At 37.8% G+C, this 23,290-nt stretch overlaps 1 protein-coding gene across 1 annotated transcript in view; it reads right to left on the bottom strand.

Annotated features, from left to right (window-relative positions):
* The window catches only part of DYNC2H1 (dynein cytoplasmic 2 heavy chain 1), a 315,287-nt gene that overhangs the window by 80,896 nt on the left and 211,101 nt on the right, over positions 1–23,290 (bottom strand). The gene's annotated exons all lie outside the window — the stretch shown is intronic.

Genomic DNA, 23,290 nt, shown 5'->3' with positions numbered 1-23,290 from the left:
AAAGGCAGTTAAATATCATAATGAACTGTATAAAATAGTAAAACAATTTTAAATGGTGGGAAACATCAAAAACTAAGTTTTAAGGCTCTATGTCAAATTGATGTGTCATCTTAATGTTCATCTACATTTAAGACTTAAAAAAGAAAGAAATATAGATCAATGAATTAAAACAATGCAAGGTGAACAATTATTCCCTATTTAGGGCTTTAGTTTCTGTAACTTCCTTGTTATTGCCTTTTTTTATCATTATAATCAAAATCAATTCACTCATATTTTCTTTTTTAAAATAGCGCTAAATAACTTCCATTTTAATAGCATTAGTAAACGTTCTTAATCCTTTGCTACGAATGATACAGAATATTACCTAAATATTCTATTATATTTAGGTAATGATACAGAATATTACTTAAATATTTTAGTCTATTTTATTCTGCTAAATATTTTATTATAGGTATTGGAGTTTATATATGTAAAAATCAGTGAAGTATCCACTGGTTATTCTTCATAAATATGTGAACTAAATATTAAAACTGTGGTCTCTCATTGTTTATCTGACATAAAATAAATCCACAAAATAAGGCATATGTTTTTCCAAACTAGTATTTGAAACATCAATATTTGCAGCATGTTAACTAGCCTTTTTCTATTTTACTTTTTCAAAGATGTTGGTTGTTTCTTTTTTAACAGATTGGACTACATTTCATATTTTGTTGAGTTCTTGTATTACTAAAGTTTAAAATAAGGGCCATAAATCTTTCTGAATGAATGCACTACTTAATTGTTAGAAAACCACAATCATGCTGTTAAACTCAGATAATTCTAGTTTTTGATTGATTTTCTAGTCTTGAAAAAACTGTGGTGATACAGTGTTTCATTTTCTTTGTTTTTCTGATAAATTATTTTCATTTGCTCTAGCCGAACCCCTACAACAGCACCTAATCTATCAGTTTTGCTAGACCACAAAATATCACTAGTGGGTAGTCAGAAGAAGTGCTATTTTAACTTGCAACATTTTCTATCGCTTATCTGCATTTTAAATTTGTCAAATACGACAGAAAAAATTAAGAATGTAAAGAGATGTCTGTAGGAAAGAAGTTTTAAATATTTTTATTATGATGTTAAAAACTATTATAAAAATGTTTTTATAATACATTTTAAAAAAATGTCTGTCAGCCCAAAAAAGATCACACTTTCTGTATTAGAAAAATAACATGTGAGGCTGCTTTTCTTAATAAGAGTAAATAATATTACTTACAGGTATCACCAATATTCTCTTTTACCTTTTAAAATATAGTTGACATTTAATATCATATTAGTTTCAGGTATACGACATAGTAATTTAACATTTATATACCTTACGATGTGGTGACCATGGTAAGTCTAACCATCTGTCACCAGATATAAGTTTTTAAAAAACACATCTGGAAAGTGTACTTTATGTTGCATCACATCAGGAGGCACACAGCGCACGAATGTCTCCTCTTTGTGATATGTATTGATCATTACCCAAGTTGTAACAGCTGACCTGTCTCTTGATCATTTTTCCATCAACCTTCCATCAAATAATTTTAACCTGGGATAACTCTACGAATCAATTATTTTATTAGAATTTTCAAACCATGACTTTTCAAGTTCTGTCATTCCTTCTATATTTGGGATTTAAAATTAATCAACAGAAAATTTTTAAGATCCAAGATGGCAATGGGGTAGGAGGAAGTTATACTTCCTCATTCAAGGACAAAACTGGAATTACAACTAAATTACAGAATAATCAACCTGAATAACCAACTGTAGACTAGCTGAACACATGCCCTATAACCAAGGATTTAAGGAAGAAGCCACATCAGAACTGGTAGGAAGAATCAAGAAACAAAAAGGACTGGCCTCGCACCTGACTGAAGGCACAGAGAATCCAAAGGGATATCGGCTGCAAAGGACCCCCTGAGGAGCGTGAGGTCTCAAACACACCCAGGACTCCACAGCTCGGTGCACAAGAGCTGAAAAGAGGAGCCCATGTAACAACTGGCTGTGAAAATCATCAAGGAGTCTGTCTGCAGGGCGGGGGGGGGGGGGGTGCGCGGGGCGCGGTGCGGGCAGTATTCAGAGGGGGTGAATGGGGGTTGGGAAGATGGGCTCCACAGAGGGGAGACTTAGAGAGGGCTGGAATAGTGCTAGGAGAGACAGGGTTGTGTGATTGAGGAGAGAGCTGAAAGGACAGCTACCAGGATCCTCGTGTTAAGTCTCTCTACTACACGGCTCACAGGCACATACTTTCCTGGGTCGGGACCTCCCCCTCCACAAGGCATTAGCCTGGAGGAATGCTAGCTCTACTCTCCCAACTTCTGACCTACAGAGAGGTCTCAGCTGGCTGTAGCCAGCCTGGGCTCCCAGTGAAACCTTCCCTGGAAGCCTCTCAAGGAGATCCAGGCAAACTTAAGGAGAGACGAAGGTGTGAGTCTCTATGCAGGGGCAATTTTTCCCTCACACACCCAATCAGTGCCACTGTTCCTATGCACAGCTCTCCCTTCACACGGCCCAAACCTCATCTGTTTAGGCCTGATGAACTCTGCTAATCTCACCCTGAAGGCTTCATGAGAGCCCACCCCACCACAAAGAACTGAGAGCACCCAGAGGGTGGAGGCTGGCCTTGGTGTACCCTGAGAATTTTGCTGATTAGCCTCAGATGCAACGATGGCACTGAGTTTGAATCTACATCAGGCTGTTGAAAACCACTCACCCCTACCTGGTGCTTCACTGAGAAACTACATTATGCAACTGAGCCTAAGAGGCAGCTGACAGACCAAGGCAGATCTCAGGCTCCCTTAAGCCTTTTGGGTGCCCTACCCCTACGCTCAAGGTTGGTGGAAGCCAGCCTTCATGCATCGCTTGGCCACACACACACATACCCAGGCCAAGCAGAGGAAGCCACAAAATGTGGATTGCTTTGTAGATGAGCGCCAGACACAGGCAGTGCCTGACACTGACCTGCAAGAGAGACACTTGCCAAAAGCCGCAGAACAAATACACCCAGTGGTGGGCTTCAGACCAAAGCAGAGCATGGCCAAATAGCTCCACACCCAAAAGGAGACCCTGGCAGGCACCAGACCCTGCTGGGGCAAATTCCACTTCATGGGGTCAGTACAACAGCATGTATACTGTGGTTGGGGTCAATCCCAACAGTCAGCCAGCCTGAGAGTAAATCATACCCATGGACCAACAATAATCACAATTCAACTACAACAGAAGGGTTCACATGCCCCTTCTGGGAGTAGCTAGCTCAGGTGATCAGAGAGACTGTGCCACTGAGCCCCACAACACACGTAACTATATAAGGTCCCCATACCAAGAATGGGAGACATAGCAAATCTACCTAATACACAGAAACAAATACAGAGAGGCAGCCAAAATGGGGAGACAAAGAAACATGTCCCAAATAAAACAATAAGAGAAATGCCCAGGAAAAGTACAAAATGAAATGGAAGCAAGAAATCTACCAGATATAGAATCTGAAACAATGGTTATAAGGATATTAAAGGATCTTAGGGAAAAAAAATGAATGACCTCAGTGAGAACTTAAAGAGAGAGTAAGCATCAAAAAAGGACAGAGAAAACATTATTATATGAAGTGTTAAAGGGATTTATCTAAGAAGAAGATCAAAACTATGAACAGTAAAATGATGACAAACTCACAACTATCAACTGAATCTAAAAAAAGCAAAAAACAAAAACAAAACTAAGCAACAACTAGAGCAGGAAGAAAATAACAAATGGAAATCACATGGAGGGTTATCAGTGGGGCAGGGGGAGAATGGGAGAAAAGTTACAGGGAATAAGAAGCATAACTGGTAGGAGCAAAATAGGGGGAGATTAAGAATAGTATAGGAAATGCAGAGGCCAAAGAGCTTATACATACGACCCATGGGCATGAACTAAGGCAGGGGGGAATGCTGATGGGAGGGAGATGCAGGGCAGAAGGGAATAAAGGGGAGAAAAAAATGGAACAACTGTAATCACATAATCAATAAAATTTACTTTAAAAAACTTATAAATGAAGAATGCAATAATTAAACTGGAGCATACACAATAATGAATCAAGAGTAGGTTAAATAAAGCAGAGAACTGGATCAGCAATTTGGAAGACAAGGTAACAGAAAACACCTAATCAGAACAACATAAAGAAAAAAGAATTTAAAAAAATAAAGCATAATTTAAGGGACCTCTGGGACAACACAAAGCATAACAACATTCGCATAGTAGGAGAACCAAAAAAAGAGAGAGAAAAAAAGGACTGTGGAGAAAAGATGGCAGAGGGGTGAATGGGAGTTACATTGACCTCCTCCCAAGACCAAACTGGAATTGCAACTAAATAGTGGAGTAATCACCTGGAAAACAATGGAACGAAAGTGGGAGAGGAGCCTTGGAGCTGGGGACAGATAATGGATTCGACTCTTACACATCCAAACGGGTGAGAAGTGAGGTGGAGGCTCGAGAGGGTGGGCTGGGTGCCCACGGGCACTAGCACCAGAGGGACATTGAAACGGCCAGTTAGCCTCCCCCAAGAAGAACGGGGTCTGAATCATAAACAGGGACCTCTAAATTACAGCAGGTAAAACCAGGAAAATACAGACAAAACGCAACCCTGAAAAGCTTAGGGGCGCTCTCTGCCAGAGACAGGTGGCTGGGGATACAAAGAGACATTTAAAGGGCCAATGCAAAAATTGCAGTGGTAGCCACCCTCCTTGATCTCTGGGTAGAGGCGGCAGCAGCGTGGGCTGGTGCCTGGGAAAAGACTGGTGAGGAAAACTTTGTATAACTGAGACAGCGGCCGGTAGAGCCGCGGTGATAACGCACCTCCCACTCTGCAGCTACCATCTCGCTCAGGCATAAGGGAATCAATTAACCGCCTTTTGTGCGCTCCGCACACAGCTTGTACGTGTGTGAGGTGGGGGCTAAGTGCAGACTGGCTGGGAGAACCTTGAGGAGAGACTGCAGATGGAGGCGTTGGGGAAAGAACGGGAGGAGGAACCGGGGAGTCCCCACTCCCTCCCCATTCCGTAGTCTCCATTGTGGCCTGGAAAGGCGCGCCCCCAAAGAGGCAGAAGCGGGGTGCGCAGGAACCAGACTGCCTGTGATTGAAACGCAGTCGCGGAGGGGGTGGATCTTTGGCCGAAGGGGTCACAGAACTGCCCAAGAGACCGCTGAGGAAAGACTGGAAACGGAGGCGTTGGAGAAAGAACGGGAGGAGGAACCGGGGAGTGCCGACTCCCTCTCCTTTCCGTAGTCTCCATTGTGCAGGAAGAGGCCACACCACCAAAGAGCGAAAAGCTGAAAAGCACACAATAGACACCCCAAAACCACCCAGTGCAGGCGCACGCACTTGCGCCGAGTGGCCAGCAAGAGCTCGCGCGGGCTGGCAAGGCCTCCCACAGGTTGGCACAATATGGCCTGCGAGGGAGTGCGCAGAGCGGCAAGGGCAGGCGTAAATTGACCTGCGTGGCCCGCGATTGCGGAGCAGCTCACAGAATTAGTAGATCCCAGGCCGAAAGAGTCACAGAGCTGCCCAGAGTTCCTGGAGGAGAGACCAGAGACAGGATTAACTGGAGAGTCCTGGAGCTGACTTCTTCCCATTTTCGTAGCCTCCATTTGGCGAGGGCAAGCAATGCACCCAAAGAGCCAAAAGCGGGTAAAGCACACAACAGAAGACCCTAAACTGACCAGTGCTGGGGTGCCCGCCGACCAGGGGGACCAGACGAGTACGTGAGGTCGCAAATAAGCCCCCTGGGCTGGGGAAAGCATGCGCAAGCCCAGGCGGGTGGGAGATCCTGCTGGGCCGGTGAGCACGATCAAGGAACCAGTAGGAGAGTGCAGAGCGATCCACAGAAAAAATCCTTCCTGACCGAAGGGGTCACAGAGCTGCCCCCAGCAGGAGTCAGACACAGACATTACATTCCTGGAAGGCTCAAACAAACAACCCAAGGTCATATAAGGTCAACAACTGACATCATCAGAGGCAGGCCCAGAAAGAAAAGTAATGGGGAAAATAAATAAACAAAAAAACACACAAACAAACAAATAAATAAAAAGGCTCACCTACTACCACAGAAGTTTAATCCACAAAGTCAGGAAATCTAGAAGGCCCAATGGAAGCAAAAGCATAAATAAATAAATAAATAAATAAATAAATAAATAACTTCACAGACTCTCACAAAAATGGGAAGAAAAATAAGTTCCTCCCAAATGAGTGGAAAACGGGATTCCCCACAGAGAGAGCTATATGAAATAAAGGCAAGGGAACTATCAGATATTGAATTCAAAACAGTGGTTCTAAGGAAGCTCCATGAGCTCAGCCAGCTCAAAGAGAACTATGAGAAACTGCACAGAAACTATCAGGATCTTACAGCAAACTATATCAGTCTGGAAAAGGACATAGAACTATCAAGAAGACACAAGGAGATATGAAGAACACCACTTCCAAATTGAAGAACACCGTAGAAGGAATCCAAAGCAGGCTGGATGAAGCCGAGGATCGAATCAGTGAGATGGAGGACAAGGTAGAAAGAAGCTCCCAGAAAGAACAAGAAATGGAAAAATGACTCACAAAGGATGAAGAGGCATTTACGGAAATGCAGGACAACCTGAAACGCAATAATATCCGTGTAATAGGGATACCGGAAGGAGAAGAAGAGGAGCAAGGGATAGAGAACCTCCTCGAAAAAGTAATGATGGAAAATTTCCCCAATTTGAGGAGAGAAAGGCTCTCATGGATCCAGGAGGCACAGAGGACCCCACTCAAGAGGGACTCAAGGAGGTCCACTCCAAGACACATATCATTAAAATGGCAACTATCAAAGACAGAGAGAGAATCCTCAAGGCAGCAAGGGAGAAGGAGAAAGTAACATACAAGGGGGCTCTGAGAGCCTAGGAGCTGACTTCTCAACAGAAACACTACAAGCCAGAAGGGAATGGCAACAAATATTTGAAGTCATGAAAAGCAAGGCCCTACAGCCAAGGCTGCTCTACCCAGCAAGGCTATTAAAATTGAAGGGGACATAAGGAGTTTCCGAGACAAGAGAAGGCTAAAACAATACATCTCTACCAAACTAGCACTCCAAGATATGCTAAGGGTACTGGTTTAAGAAGATGAAGGAAAAGAGTGAGAGAGAGAGGAACACAGGTACAAAGAGAAAGGATGGGTAAGTTTCCATCAGTAATATCTCTCAATGTGAATGGACTAAATACCCCAATCAAAAGACACAGGGTAGCTGAATGGATAAGAAAACATGACCCACACATATGCTGCCTACAAGAGACCCACTTCAGAGCAAGAGACCTACACAGGTTGAAAGTAAAGGGATGGAAAAAAATATTCCAAGCAAATGGGCAAGAGAAAAAGGACGGGGTTGCCATACTTGTATCAGACAAAGTAGATTTCAAAACAAAGGCCATAAAAGGAGACCAAGAGGGGCACTTTATAATGCTTAAAGGAAGAATCTATCAAGAAGACATAAACATTGTAAACTTACATGCTCCCAATATAGGGTCACCCAAGTATATAAGGAAAATCTTGGATGACTTCAAAAAAGATACAGACAGCAACACACTGATAGTAGGGGAATTCAACACCCCACTGTCAAAAATGGACAGATCTTCCAAACAAAACATTAATAAACATATTGTGTTGCTGAATGACACACTGAATCGAAAGGACTTAACTGACATACATAGAACCTTACATCCCAAAGAAGAAAAATACACATTCTTTTCAAATGCTCATGGCAGTTTTTCAAAGCTAGACCATATGATAGGACACATTGCAAACCTCAGCAAATTCAGGAAAATTGAAATCATACCAAACTTTTTCTCAGACCACAAGGGATTGAAACTGGAAATCAACCTCAAACAGAAACTTCAAAAACTTGCAAACTCATGGAGTTTGAACAGTAGACTATTAAACAATGAATGGGTCAATAAGGAGATAAGAGAAGAAATAAAAAGTTTCTGGAAACAAATGAAAATGAACAGACAATAGTCCAAAACCTATGGGACACAGCAAAGGCAGTCCTGAGAGGGAAGTTCACAGAAATACAGGCTTACCTAAAAAAGACAGAAACATTTCGAGTAAAAGACCTAATACTACAACTTCAAGAATTGGAGAAACAACAACAAATAAATCCCAGAGCAAGTAGAAGGAAGGAAATAGTCAAGATTAGAGCAGAACTGAATGACATAGAGACAAAAAGAACAATTCAGAGGATCAACCAATCCAGAAGCTGGTTCTTTGAAAAGATATATAAAACTGACAAGCCTTTAAGCAGACTCATCAAGAATAGAAGGGAGAGGACCCAAATTAATAATATCAGAAACGAAAGAGGAGAAATAACAACTGATACCACAGAAATACAAAGGATTGTCAGAAACTACTATGAACAATTATATGCCACGAAATTTGAAAATCTTGATGACATGGACAAATTTTTAGAAAAGTATAATCTTCCAACACTGAAGGAGGAAGACACAGAAAGCTTGAACAGACCGGTAACAGCTGGGGAAATTGAAGCAGTAATCAAGAAACTCCCAGCACACAAAAGCCCAGGGCCGGACGGTTTCCCAGGAGAATTTTACAAAACATTTAAGGAAGAGCTAACCCCTGTCCTTCTCAGGTTATGCCAAAAAATGCAAGAGGAGGGAAAACTCCCAGACTCTTTTTATGAGGCCAGCATCACCTTAATCCCAAAACCAGATGAAGACCCTACAAAGAAAGAAAACTACAGGCCAATTTCACTGATGAACATAGATGCTAAAATCCTAACAAAATATTGGCAAACTGCACCCAGCAATACATTCAAAAGATTATCCACCACGATCAAGTGGGATTCATCCCAGGCATGCAGGGATGGTTCAATATACGCAAGTCAATAAACATAATACATCACATAAATAAAAGAAAAGACAAAAACCACATGATCATCTCGATAGATGCAGAAAAAGCATTCGATAAGGTACAGCACCCATTTATGATCAAAACACTCAGCAAAATGGGAATAAATGGGGCATCCCTCAATGTAATAAAGGCCATATATGAAAAACCTACAGCCAACATCATGCTCAACGGGCAAAAACTAAAAGCTTTCCCACTAAGATCGGGAACATGACAAGGATGTCCGCTTTCACTGCTTCTTTACACATCATATTGGAAGTCCTAGCCACAGTGGTCAGACAAGAAAAAGAAATAAAAGGCATCCAAATAGGAAAGGAGAAAGTAAAGCTATCATTGTTTGCAGATGACATGAGAGTGTACATAGAGAACCCTGTAGACTCTACCAAAAAACTCCTCAACCTAAGAAGTGAATTTGGCAAAACAGCAGGATACAAAGTCAACATTCAGAAATCAAAGGCATTTTTGTACACCAGCAATGAAATAGAAGAAGAAATCAGGAAAAAAATACTATTCAATATAGCAACAAGAAAAATAAAGTACCTAGGCATAAATTTGACCAAAGAGGTAAAAGACCTGTACGCAGAAAACTACACAACATTGAAGAAAGAAATTAAGGAAGACACAAATAAATGGAAGCATATACCGTGCTCATGGATTGGAAGAATTAATATCATCAAAATGTCCATACTACCTAAAGCAATTTATATATTCAACACAATCCCTATTAAGATACCAATGACATATTTCACAGAAATAGAACAGACATTTCAAAAATTTATATGGAACCATAAATGACCCCGAATAGCCGCAGCATTTTGAGAAAGAAAAACAAAGAAGGAGGGATCACAATACCGGACATCAAACTATACTACAAAGCTATTATACTCAAAACAATCTGGTACTGGCACATGAACAGACCCATAGACCAGTGGAACAGAATAGAGAGCCCAGAAATAAGCCCAGGTCTCTATGGGCAACTAATATTTGACAAAGGGGGCAGAAGCATAAATGGAGCAATAATAGCCTTTCAACAAATGGGGTTGGGAGAGCTGGACGGCTACATGCAAAACATTGAAATTGGATCATCAGCTGACACCATACACAAAAATAAACTCAAGATGGATAAAAGACTTAAAGATAAGTCGCAACACCATCAAAGTCCTAGAGGAGAACATTGGCAGGAAACTCTCAGATATCCCATGCAGCATTTTTTTCACTGATATGTCTCCTAAAGCAAGGGACATAAAGGAAAGAATAAACAAGTGGGACCTCATCAAAATAAGCAGCTTCTGCACAGCTAAAGAAAACAGCAAAGTGAAAAGGGAGCCAAACCTATGGGAAAATATATTCACTAATGATACATCAGATAGAGGTTTGATCTCCAAGATATATAAAAAACTCACTCAACTCCACTCCAAGAAGACAAACGATCCAATCAAAAAATGGGCAAAGGACCTGGGCAGACGCTTTTCCAAGGAGGAGGTACAGAGGGCCCAGAGGTATTTGAAAGGATGCTCAGCATCACTAGCCATCAGAGAAATGAAGATCAAAACCACCATGAGGTACCACCTCACACCGGTCAGAATGGCCATCATAAGCAGATCCACAAACAACAGGTGCTGGCAAGGCTGTGGAGAAAAGGGAACCCTAATACACTGTTGGTGGGAATGCAGACTGGTGCAACCACTGTGGGAAACAGTCTGGAATTTCCTCAGAAAACTAAAAATGAAACTGCCTTTCAATCCAGCAATTCCACTGCTGGGAATATACCTTAAGAATCCTAAAACACCAAGTCAAAAGAGCCTATGCACCCCAATGTTCAGAGCAGTGCAATTTACAATAGCCAAGTGCTAGAAACAGCCTAAGTGCCCATCAGTAAGTGAGTGGACCAAAAAACTATGGTACATTTACACAATGGAATACTACTCAGCAGGAAGGAAGAAGGAACTCCTACCCTTCACAACAGCATGGATGGAACTGGAGAGCATTATGCTAAGTGAAATAAGCCAGGTGGTGAAAGACCATATGATCCCTTATAAGTGGAATGTAATCAAGAAAACAAACAAATGAGCAAAATATAACCAGAGGCATGGAAATAAAGAACAAACCAACAATGACCAGAGGGGTAGGGGAGGGGGATAATGGGGCAAAGGAACATGTATAAAGGACCCATGGACAAAGAAGATGGAGGGGGCAGGGGGCGGAGTGTTGAATGTGGAAGGTTGAGGTGGGTACGGCAGGGGAGAGTAATGGGGGGGAAATGGGGACAACTACAATTGAACAACAATAAAAAAAAGAAAGACTAAGATGGCAATAAATACATACCCATCAATAATCACTTTAAATGTAAATGTCTTAAATGCTCTCGACAAAAGACAAAGTGGCAAAGAAGGATACTACATAATGATAGAGGGATCACTCCAACAAGAAAATATAACCCTTGTAAATATTTATGCTATTTACTAGGTCATTTATTAATTGAAACATTCCCCACTAACCGAAGTTCTGGACCTGATAGCTTCATGGACGAATTTTACCAAACATTCAAAAAAGAATTAATAGACACCCTCTCAAACGATTCCCAAAAATTCAAGAAGAGGGAAAACTTTCAAGTTCATTTTATGAAGTCAGCATTATCCTAATTCCCAAACCAGATGGAGACACTACAGAGAAAGAAAATTATAAACCAATGTCCCCAATGAACATACATGCAAAAATCCTCAACACAATATGAGCGAACAAAATTCAGCAATGCATGAAAAAGATCATATACCATGATCAGGTGGGATTTATTCCCGGGAGGCAAAGTGAGTACAATATCCACAAATCAATTAATATGATACAATTCATAAACAAATTGAAGGATAAAATCATATGATCATACATATCAACAGATGCAGAAAAAGCATCTGACAAAAATCAATCACCCAATTTTGAAAAAAACTCTCAGCGAAATGGAAATAGAGGGAATATACCTCAACATAAGAAGGGCCATGTATGACAAACCCACAGCTAACACCATACTCAAGGAGAAAAACTATTTCCCTTTAAATCAGCAACAAAATAGGAATGTCCACTTTCACCTCTCTTATTCAACAGAGTACTGGAAATCCTAGCCACAGCAATCAGACAGGGAGAAAAAGAAAAAAAACAAACAGCATACTATTGGAAAAGAAGAGGTAAAACTGTGATTTGTAGGTAACATGGTAATTCTATATAGAGAACCCTACGGATGAAAAACTACTAGTACTGATAAATGAATTTAACTAAAGAGCAAGATTCGAAATAAATATTCAATAATTGGTCGCCTTTTTTTACACAAATAATGAATTATCAGAAAGGGAAATTAGAAAAAAAACAACCCCATTTACAATCACAACAAAAAAGAAACAAAACCCCTAGGAATTATTTAATCAAGGAGGTAAAAGACCTGTACTGAAAGTATGTAAGATACTGAGGAAATAAATTGAAGATACGTATAAATATAAGCATATACCATGTTCATGTACAGGAAGAATTATCATTAAAATGTCCACACTACACAAAGCAATTAAGATTCAACACAATTAATATCAAAGTACCAATGGACTATTTCACAGAACTAGAACAAATAATCAAAAACTTATATGGAAACACAAGTCTCCAAATAGCGGCAGCAATCTTACAAATAAGAAAAAAGTTGAAGGTATACTGCTACCTGATATCAAACTATACTACAAAGCCATAGGAATCAACATGGCATGGTACTGGCTAAAAAGAGACATAAAGATCAATGGAACAGAATAGAGAGCCCAGAAATAAACCAACGCCAAATGGAAAACTAATATTTGACAAAGGGGCAAGAACATACAATGGGGTAAAAACAGTCTATTCAATAAGTGGTGTTCTAAAAATTGGACAGATAGGTGCAAAAAATAAAACTAGACCACCTTCTTACATGGTATACAAGAATAAACTCAAAATGGATTAAAGACTTAAGTGTAAGGCGTGTAACCACAAAATTATTAGAAGGAAAACGTGGGCAGTAAAATCTCTGACATTTCTCTTAACAATATTTTTCTCCTTGGGCAAGGGGAACAAAAGAAAAAATAAACAAATCAGACTACCTCATATTAAGAAGTTTTTGCCCAGCAAAGGAAACCATCAACAAAACAAAAAGAGAACTTACTTAATGGAAACACATATTTGTCACTGATACATCTGACAAGGTGTCAAAATTTATAAAGAACTCATATAACTCAACACCAAAAATATAAACCCCATTAAAAAATGTGCATAGGACCTGAATAGGTACTTCTCTAAAGAGGTCATACAGATAGCCAACAGACATATGAAAAGATGCTCAATGTCACTAACTTTCAGAGAAATGCAAATTAAAGCCCCAATGGGATATCTCCTCACGTCTATCAGAATGGCCATCATCAATAAATCCACAAACAACAAGTGCTGACGAGAATGTGGAAAAAGGAGAACCACCATGCACTGTTGGTGGGAACGCAAACTGGTACAGCCACTATGGAAAAACGATACGGAGTTTTTTCAAAAAATAAAAAATGAAATTGCCTTAGACCCAGTGATTCCACTTTTAGGTATATATCCAAAGAAACCCAGAACACTAAGTTGAAAGAATATATGCACCCCTATGTTCATTGCAGTGCTATTTAAATAGCAAGATAAAGAAGCAACCCAAGGGTTTATTAATAGATGAATGGATAAAAAAGTGGTGATACACACACACACACGAATATTACTCAGGCATAAAAAAATGAAATCTTACCATTGGCAACAGCACAGATGTACCTAGAGGGTATTATGCCAAGTGAAATAAGTCAGAGAAAAACAAGTACCATATGATTTCACTTATATGTGGAATCTAAAGGACAAAATAAATGAACAAAATCGAAACAGAGTCACAGGTACAGAGAACTAACTAATGGTTGCCAGAGGTGAGGTGAGTCTGAGTGAAAAAGATGAAGGAGTTAAGAAGTACAAATTGGTAGTTACAAAACAGTCATGGTGATGTAAAGTACAGGATAGGGAATACAGTCAATAATACCGTAATAACTATGTGTGGTGTCAGGCGGGTACTGGAAGTATTGGGGGGAATACTTTGTAAGTGTCTGATCACTTAATCACTATGAGGTAAACCTGAAAATGATTCAAAATAATACTGAATATAAACTGTAATTGAAAAATAAAATGAAAAATAAAAAAACTTTAATCAGCTCTCCTTTCATTACCATGAAATGTAATTCACAACAATAAGATAGATGCTTCATTCTTTCCCTTTAATTGCCATTGTTCAAACTAAGAAACATTTATTTCTTACTAAGTGGTAATTCATAAAATTAAAAACACAAGCCTATAATATTAGTAACTTTAGTATTTCCTTGTAAACATTTAAATGTAATAAATATAAAATCACTGTGGAAGTTACAAAATTAAGTAGGCTGATTATGTTTTCCAATGCACTTACTTCTGTGTAAATGGTCACAAACTCAAAATATGACAACTATTCAAATGTGTATTTGCTTACAGTTATAAGTCAGAAATTAACATACTGTGCATAAAAGTGTATATATATTACCTCCTTTTGTTGATGGTGCTATTCATAAAGTTACAGTTAATATGTTCCTGAAATATGTGCTAATATAGTCAAACACAGAAACCTAGGCAAGAAGAGCACCTTAAGCTGCTTGATTACAAAAAAAAATGATTTTACCAAGACTTTGTGACTTCTCTAATAACTGATAAAAAACGATCTGAGTCACAGTAACTGCAGGTACAGAGCATGAGTAACGACACCTGCTGAGCTCCTAAAAGCCATTCAATGCAATGCTAATAAATTATTACATTATGAATTAATCCTCAAATCTCTGACAATATAAAAACCACCATTACATTTAAAAAATAAATATAAAATTATATTAAGAATTTTGCTTTTGCTCCGGCTGGTGTGGCTCGGTGGATTGAGCGCTGGCCTGCAAACTGAAAGGCCCCTGGTTTGATTCCTAGTCAGGGAACATGCCGGGTTGCAGGCCAGGTCCCCAGTTGGAAGTATGCGAGAGGCAACCGAACGATGTTTCTCTCCTTCTCTTTCTCTCCCCTTCCCCTCTCTCTAAAAATAAGTAAAAATGCCAGCAGAGTGATGTAGTTATTACCAAGGCTCACTCACATGGCTCAACATTACCAAGTCCCCTTTACCTCCACAACCTCCTGGCCTCATAGCCCATCCCTCTCCATCTCCCTCTCCAGTGTGCCTCAGCCACATTGGTTTCATTGCTGTCCCTCCAATTAAAAAGCAGGGATGGCCCATAAATATATCAAAAGATATTCAAAATATTATTAATAACTAAAACTGCAAATTAATATTACAATGAGATACCATTTTAACCCACTAGATTGGAAAATATGAAGGCATCTGAAAATATCAAGTACTGGTGGGAATAAAAGGATGTAGATATTATATACTTTTTATAAGAGAGTAAATTAACACAATCACTAAAAACAATCTGAAACAACTTTTTCTTAAAAACATACCCTAGAGAAGGTCATGCACAAACATACTAGAAAACATGTACAGTGGTGTTCATACTAGTACTGTAACGCCCCCAAAACCAAATAAACAAATTGTGTCATACTTACATAATGAAATATACAGTAATAATAATAAATGAAAGTCCAGCTAAACCAATGACATAAACAAATCTTAGAAAATAATTGTGGAATGAAATAAGCCAAGTCCTAGAACCACACATGTAGTACATTGTTTATAAATGTCAAAATAAGCAAAATGAAACAATGTATTTTAGGTGAGAGAGAGAGAGAGAGAGAGAGAGAGAGAGAGAGAATGCTTGTATTCACTACAACTATTTTTAAAAAGTATCAAACTCTAAAAATGTTATAAAGAAAACAGAATGGTGGCTCCCTCTGTTGCATTTCATACAGCAGAATGAAATAGTAGAGAATCACCCAATTATTGACACAAGTTGGTTATTATATCCTAGGTTCTTGGGTTATTATTGGTTCATGGTGTTCATTATATTATCATGCTCTTAATGTTGTATTTATATATTAATGTTACATAGTCTTTTATATGTATCAAAGATTGTATTTTGAAAAGACAGTAAATATTAAAATTAAAGAAATATTTAGGGTCTGTAGAAACATAAATCATATGCACATAAACCTTATGAAAGAACGCAAAGCAGGTTAATGGGAATAATCAATACCAAGTGTTGAGAGAGAAGTTGCTATTTTATAGAAGTGGTAAAGAAAGGACTTTGATAAAGTAACATTTAGAGACCAGAAGGAAGTAAAAAAATAAGCCATTCAGAAATCTAGGGGATGAATGCTCCAGGCAAAGGAAAGAGAAAATCCAAAGGCTCTCAGGCAGAAGCTTAAGGTAAGTATGGCCAGTGTGGCGAACCCACAGTGAGCATGGAAAGGAGGATTAGAAGATAAAGCAAAGCGGGGAAGGCCTGAGCACTGATGCTTATGAACCTTTGTTATGGGTGTTTTTTCTGAGTTAGATGTTAAGTAACTGAAGGAAAATGACTATTACTCTCAACATCTATAGAATATGACAATGTTCATCCTTTAGTTAGAAGAGCTTATTTTTTGGAAGGCTTTGCGCAGAGGGCAAGGATTTTTGTTTTGTTTGTATTTTGTTTTTAAACTCTATGGAAAGATTTAAGTGTTTGTTTAAATGTGGATTCAAACAATTTTTAAGACTTTTTTTTCCTGAATCAGGATGGGTATTTGACTAGATGCATAAAAGTTAAGTAGTAGTTGAACCAAAATTTTATAGTGATTACCTCAGATTGCTCTAGAGACTCATTCATTTCTGAAGATACTGGGGAAGTAGTTTTGTTGAGGGCTATTTTAAGAATCCAACATACCTCTAAACTTAGTAATCCCACAAATTATAGCTCAAAAGTATTAAAATGTAAAGTCTTAAATATGATATTCAATTATACAACATTTTTTCTTATGCCATGAAACCAAATCACAAACTCAGTAAAAAAAAAAAACACAACAACAAAAAAATAACTTCCTTTCGTTATTTATTTCTTTTTGTTTGGTTTCAAGTGGAAGAACAAAACATGCAGTTATCAAATTCAGGAAATCCCTAGATTTAAAACAGTAATTTGAAAAACATTTCCTAAAAATCTGAATTCTTGGACACAATTTCTATGGGAGGATTTAATAATTCAAGGAAATGGGTTTATAGTGCTGGACCTATTGCATACCAGTGCAAGAAAATAGAAACTCATATCCCCTCTAAATAGTTTTGAAAAGGTTATTTCTAAAGTCTGTTCCAGCTCTATAGTAACTTGGCTGCTAACAGGGGTTTTTTTGTTTGTTTGTTATTAATTCTGTGCCTATAATGAATTTAAGAAATGTGACTTTGTTTTGACCGGATAGTAAAAAAAAATAAAAAATAAAAAAATTTGACATGCAGATTTCATGTCATTTACAATCCAAAATGAGAAATTCTCTGCAGTTTCTCCTAACTTTAATACAGATGGTTTCAAAATTTAGAGAGCCTCTGAATCACCCAAAAATACAGATTCCAAAACCCCACTTTCAAATAGCCTAATTTTACAAATCTTGGCTGGAATTTAGGAAGCTACCTTTTAAAACAAACTTCCCAGAAAACTCTCATGTGTATGGCCAACACCAGCACACTGAAGAGATATTTTCTACGGTTTAACTTGGCTAGAAAGACCATTGTGTCACTTTGATGATTATGTTAACTAATCTGTGATTGTGGGTTACTTGTTAAATTTAAAAAGGGAAAGAAAAGCATTAAGGTCTGAGGCTGTGGCTTTTACAATATCATGGGATATATCTGAGAAAGAGAAAGAGAAAACAGAATTACTTGGTTAGTTTACAGCTTATAGATCTATTGCCAAGATACTGAATGAAATATTTCCGTAAAGAGAGGTGGTATAGAGATGGCAGCTGGATGTTATTGGTGCAGATAAGCACATATGGTTTTTGAACAAAGCAGCTTTCAAAATAATCAAGTAGATAATCTTTTTACTTCTTTGTTTCACTCCAGCTTTGTTTCACAAATACAGTTAAAGCTTTGAGCTCCTTATTAATTTACATACTTAATATCCCAATTCTGGTTGGAATTTTAAATCCCTAATCTTTACAAATATTATGAGATTTTTTTTCTTCCTTCATATGGTCACATTCATTTGTTTTAGACCTATACTTTGTTTTCATATGATAAACTTGTTCTTCACGAAGTAAATTAACACTTTAAGCAACTGTTGACGCATCAATGTTAGTGGAGCTGTTACAGATTTAAAATATTCTAGCTAGCAATAGTTATGATCACTGTCCTTCTATACAGCTTTACCATCTAAGAGTTTAAAATACAATTGTGAGTTTAACATATCCAGCTACGATGGTATCGAGATCAGTAATGAACACAAATTCTATTTTGTCTGGTAATGAATATTTACCACAGAATGATGATGGTATGTTTGAATAATACTGAAGAAGTGGTATGCCTTTCATGAAACTTAAATTACTTTTCCACAAAAGTTTACTTGCCCACAAAGCCCCTTTCAATCAAACTGTAAAGCAATTCCAATAATCTGAAAAATCTCTGAATATATAGGCTAAAAATAATATTTCATAGGCAGTTGATTTAATTGCAAAATATTTATTTTAACGTTAAAATCCTTTAAGAGATTTTCTTAATTTTTCAAGTATTTTATTTATTTATTTATCAGCTAGACTTCCCTATCTGTAAAATACATTAAAATATGTATTTGTAATTAAAGTTTAACCTTAGTTCCTATGTCAACAGGTGATAAAATGCAAAAATAAAGAAATAAATAAACAATTACCAATTACTTTTGTTAAGCAGGAAAAAAAATAATAAAAAACAAAACAAACTCCCCATAAAAGGAGGTTATGTGAAAATTGAAACTTCTCTGGAGAAAACCTACCATGCTTCATAATTTAAAAAAAGCTCAGGTTTGGTGATTTACTACTGCTCTATGAATATGTCACAAATGCATGAACTGGAATTCCCTGACGTGTTTAAGTCCCAATTTATTTACTTACTAAAAGTGTGATCTTGGGTAAAATAATAACTGCCCTTCACCTCAATTACCTCAGCCATAAAAGGAGTTCAATAATAACACCTATGTCATAGAATTATTTTGAGTGAAATAAGATGATGCATGTGAAATGCTTACCACAAAGACTGTTACAGGGCGCTCAATAAATACCAAAATTATCATTACTATCATCAACATGGGTGAAGAGGATGACCACGGATACACACTGAAGACAAGAATCACAATTCTAAAAGAGATCTAAGTAAAGCTACCTGACTGACACAGCATGGTCTGTAACATGATGGCTGGGCTGGTACACCATACCAGTTTTCTGCAATAGAAAATTATATAACTGTTTGAGACAAAAGGCAATCTAAAAGCAAATTTTCAATTTCATACTTTACTTCTTGTTAATGTCTCTTGACCACAGCTTGTTTTTATCCCATCAGAATATCCTGCTTTTCTCCTATATCATAATTTCCATATAACTACATTAATTTGTGTTTTACTTTTGAATCTAGCAGAAGCCTCTGATTAAAAACATCCATATAGATAAAACATTTAAGGAGAATCAAAATGGTGGAAGAGTGACTGTCAGTCACACAGACCTCCTTCCAGGACCAACCTGGAATTACAGCTAAATTGTGGAGAAATCACCTGGAACAAACAACTGAACAATAGCAAGAGAGGAGCCTTATAACCTTGGACAGACAGAAGAATCAGCTTTAGCACAACCTGACTGGTAAGGGGTGTGGCAGAGAATCAAAAGGAGGGTGGGCGCCCATGGATGGCTGCACCAGAAGAATATTGAAACAGCCAGTTGGATCACCCTGTGATGAGCAGGATCTAACCCATAAGTGGGGATCTCCAGCCTACAACACCAGAGCCCGAAAAGTACACAGACAACAACCAGCTGCAAAAAGTGGCAGGGTTGCTCTCTGCCAGAGACAGGTGGTCAGACACACAAAGAGCCATTTAAAGGGCCAATGCACAAATTTTTATTTGCAGTCACTTACTCTGGGTTCTGGCAAAGGTGGGGGCAGATTGGGCTAGAGATGCCTGAGGAGTGACTGGGGAAGGAGGCTTTGGGGAGAGAACTGATAGAGGTGCCAGTGGGACCCCGGTGCTGACTCCTCCCCGATACGAGAGCAGCCACATTGCTCAGGCAGACCACTCCCCTGAGCGGCAACAGCATGAGAGGACCCAATAACCCCGCCCACAGGAGGGACTCCACCCCATCCTGTGGTGTCTAAGGTATCTGCTGAGTGCTGAGTGACTAGATTAACAGCTGAAAGACACAGCTACAGACAATAGATTCCTGGAAGTCTCCAAAAGACTGCCTAAGGTCAGACAGGGACAAACTCTGACATCATTAGAGGCAGATCCAGAAAGAAAAAACAGTGGTCTCCTACCATAGAAGTTCACACCACAAAGTCAGGAAATCAAGACAGACCAATTCAAGAAGCAGAGCCAAAAAAAAAAAAAAAAAAAAGAGTCTCACAAGTAATGGGAAGACAAAGAAACACCCCCCAGTCCAAGGGAAATAAGGGATCCCCAGAAGGAGAACCAAATGAAATAGAGGCAAGTAAACTATCAGATATTGAGTACAAAACAACAGTTCTCTAAGGAAGCTCAGTGAGCTCAGAGAGAATGACAAATAACTACAGAGAAAACATGAGTAACTTACTGCAAACTATATCAGCATGAAAAAGGACACAGAAACAATCAATAAGAGACAAGAGGAAATGAAGAATACAATTTCTGAATTGAAGAACACAGTAGAAGGAATCAAAAGTAGGCTAGATGAATCAGAGGATCGAATCAGTGAGCTAGAGGATAACAGAGAAAAAGCTCCCAGAAAGAGCAAGAAAATGAAAAAAGATTCAAAAAGAATGAAGAGGTGTTGAGGGAAATGCAGGGAAACATGAAATATAATAATATCTGTATAATAGGGATACTGGAAGGAGAAGAGGAGGAAGGGATAGAGAACCTGCTTGAAAAAGTAATGATGGAAAACTTCCCTAACTGGAGGAAAGAAAAAATCACACAAGTCCAGGAAGCACAGAGGGTCCCACTCAAGAGGAACCCAATGACGCCCACTCCAAGACACATCATCATTAAAATGGCAAATATCAAAGACAAACAGAGAATCCTAAAGGAAACCAGGGAGAAAGAGGTAGTAACATATAAGGGAGCCCCAACTGAGCTAGCAGCTGACTTCTCAATAGAAACATGGTAAGCCAGAAGGGAAAGGCAAGAAATATTTCAAGGAACGAAGAGCAAAGGCCTGCAACCAAGACTGCTCTACCCAGCAAGGCTCTCAATTAAAATAGAAGGCGAAATAAGGAGTTTCCCAGACAAAAGAAGGCCAAAAGAATACACCTCCACCAAACCCGCTCTGAAAAATATGCTAAAGGGACTGCTTTTAAGATAAAGAGTCCATGAGTACCCAGTTCCTTTCACAGTCACCAATACTTGATATTACCAATATTATTAATACTTAATCCAATTGTGACAATGATGTGTTATTTTAATTGTTACTTTATTATTTGTTTCAATGAAACCTGTTTTTGTATATTTCTTGCCTATTTCTATTATTTTTAAAAAGCTTTAAATGACTTTTTGGTATTCTTTATCCATTTTTTGAATAAATGTAGAATTTTTTCCTAAAACAAAATAAAACAAAAACTATTAACCTTTTCTAGATGTGTTGCAAATACTCTATTCTATTACTTGTCCTTTTATTTTTTTATATGTATATTAGTATGTAGTCTTAAATATTTAATACAGTCATAGTGTCAGTGTTTTACTTTATAGTTTCTGGGTTTGAATATTTTACTTCAGGGTAAGAAAAATATTAGTTTGCATTTTCTCCTAACACTCCTTAGATTTTACATATTGATTTTTAACTCACCTAAATATTTTTTGTATAATGTGTGAAACAGGGCTCTATATTTGTTTTATTTCAAGTAATAGTGGCCCATGCACTTTAGTTTTTGATTAAGCCTTATTTTCCCCATTGATTTGAAATATCAGTTTAATCATATATTATGTTGTTAGACAGATATATACATTTGTTTCTAGAATGCTCATTTTATTTCACTGATCTACTTGATTATTTCTGTGCTGTTATCGTATTGTTTTAATTGCTGAGACTTTATAATGGATTTAAATATTTTTGTATTTTATAATATATCTTGATATTTAAAAATATAAATAAATAAAATCAATCTTCATTTAAAAAATAAAAACAAAGGAAGAAGGAACTCCTACCTTTTTTTTGTGACAACATGTATGAAACTGGAGAATGTTATGCAAAGTGAAATAAACCAGTTGGTGAAAGTCAAATACCATATGATCTCACCAAAAGGGGAATCTATTCAAAAAATAAGCTAATGAACAAAATAAATCACAGGCACAGAAACATGGAGCAGACTAAAAGTGACCAGAGGGGATGGGGAAGGTGGACAATGGTGGAAAGAAGAAGAAAGGACTAATCAAAAACCATGTATGAATGACCCATGGACATGGACAACAGAGTGGGAATTGACTGTGGGAGAGGGGGGTGAGGTGACACGGGTGGAGGAAGGCAAACGGGGAAAACTTGAGACAATTGTAATAGAATAAACATGATTCAAAAATAAAAAAATTAAAAAAAACTTTCATATAAACAGGCCAGGCAGTTCTGTGATGAAAACCTAGGGAATCAATATTGTAAAGCATTGATAAGATCAGGAACACGTGTTACTAGCCTCCTATAAACTTGTAAGTAGATTATTCCTTCTATTTCCTCATTTCTTCTTTCTAAAAAAAAAGTTAACATTGGCATACAGAAACAAATCATACAATGCTGGAAGATGCTCTAATAATGCACTATTGGACATTAAATCAAAGAAATGCCATAAAACAATTAAGTGACAATGAAAAATATCTCCTAAGTCATTTCCCAAAAAAAGATATTTCAATCTTTTAAAGTCCTAAAGTATTAGAACTAATAAATGAATTCAGTATAAGTTCTAGAATACAAAATTAATAAAGGAATCAGTGGTGTTTCTATCCATTAATAATGAGTTATCAGAAAGAGAAATTAAGAAAACAATCTCATTCACAACTGCATTAAAAAATAAGATATTTAGGAATAAATTTATTTTTTTAAATTTTTTTTTTAATTTAGGAATAAATTTAACCAAAGAGACAAAATACCTGTACTTTGAAAACTATAATAGACTGGTGAAAGAAAGTGAAGACAACACAAAAAAACGAAAGG

Source organism: Pteronotus mesoamericanus, unplaced genomic scaffold (assembly GCF_021234165.1).
Source record: "Pteronotus mesoamericanus isolate MK-2021 breed Mesoamerican mustached bat unplaced genomic scaffold, CSHL_Meso_final scaffold_36, whole genome shotgun sequence".
In the NCBI taxonomy this organism is placed as follows: Eukaryota; Metazoa; Chordata; class Mammalia; order Chiroptera; family Mormoopidae; genus Pteronotus; species Pteronotus mesoamericanus.
This window is presented reverse-complemented; position numbering and strand designations above follow the sequence as displayed.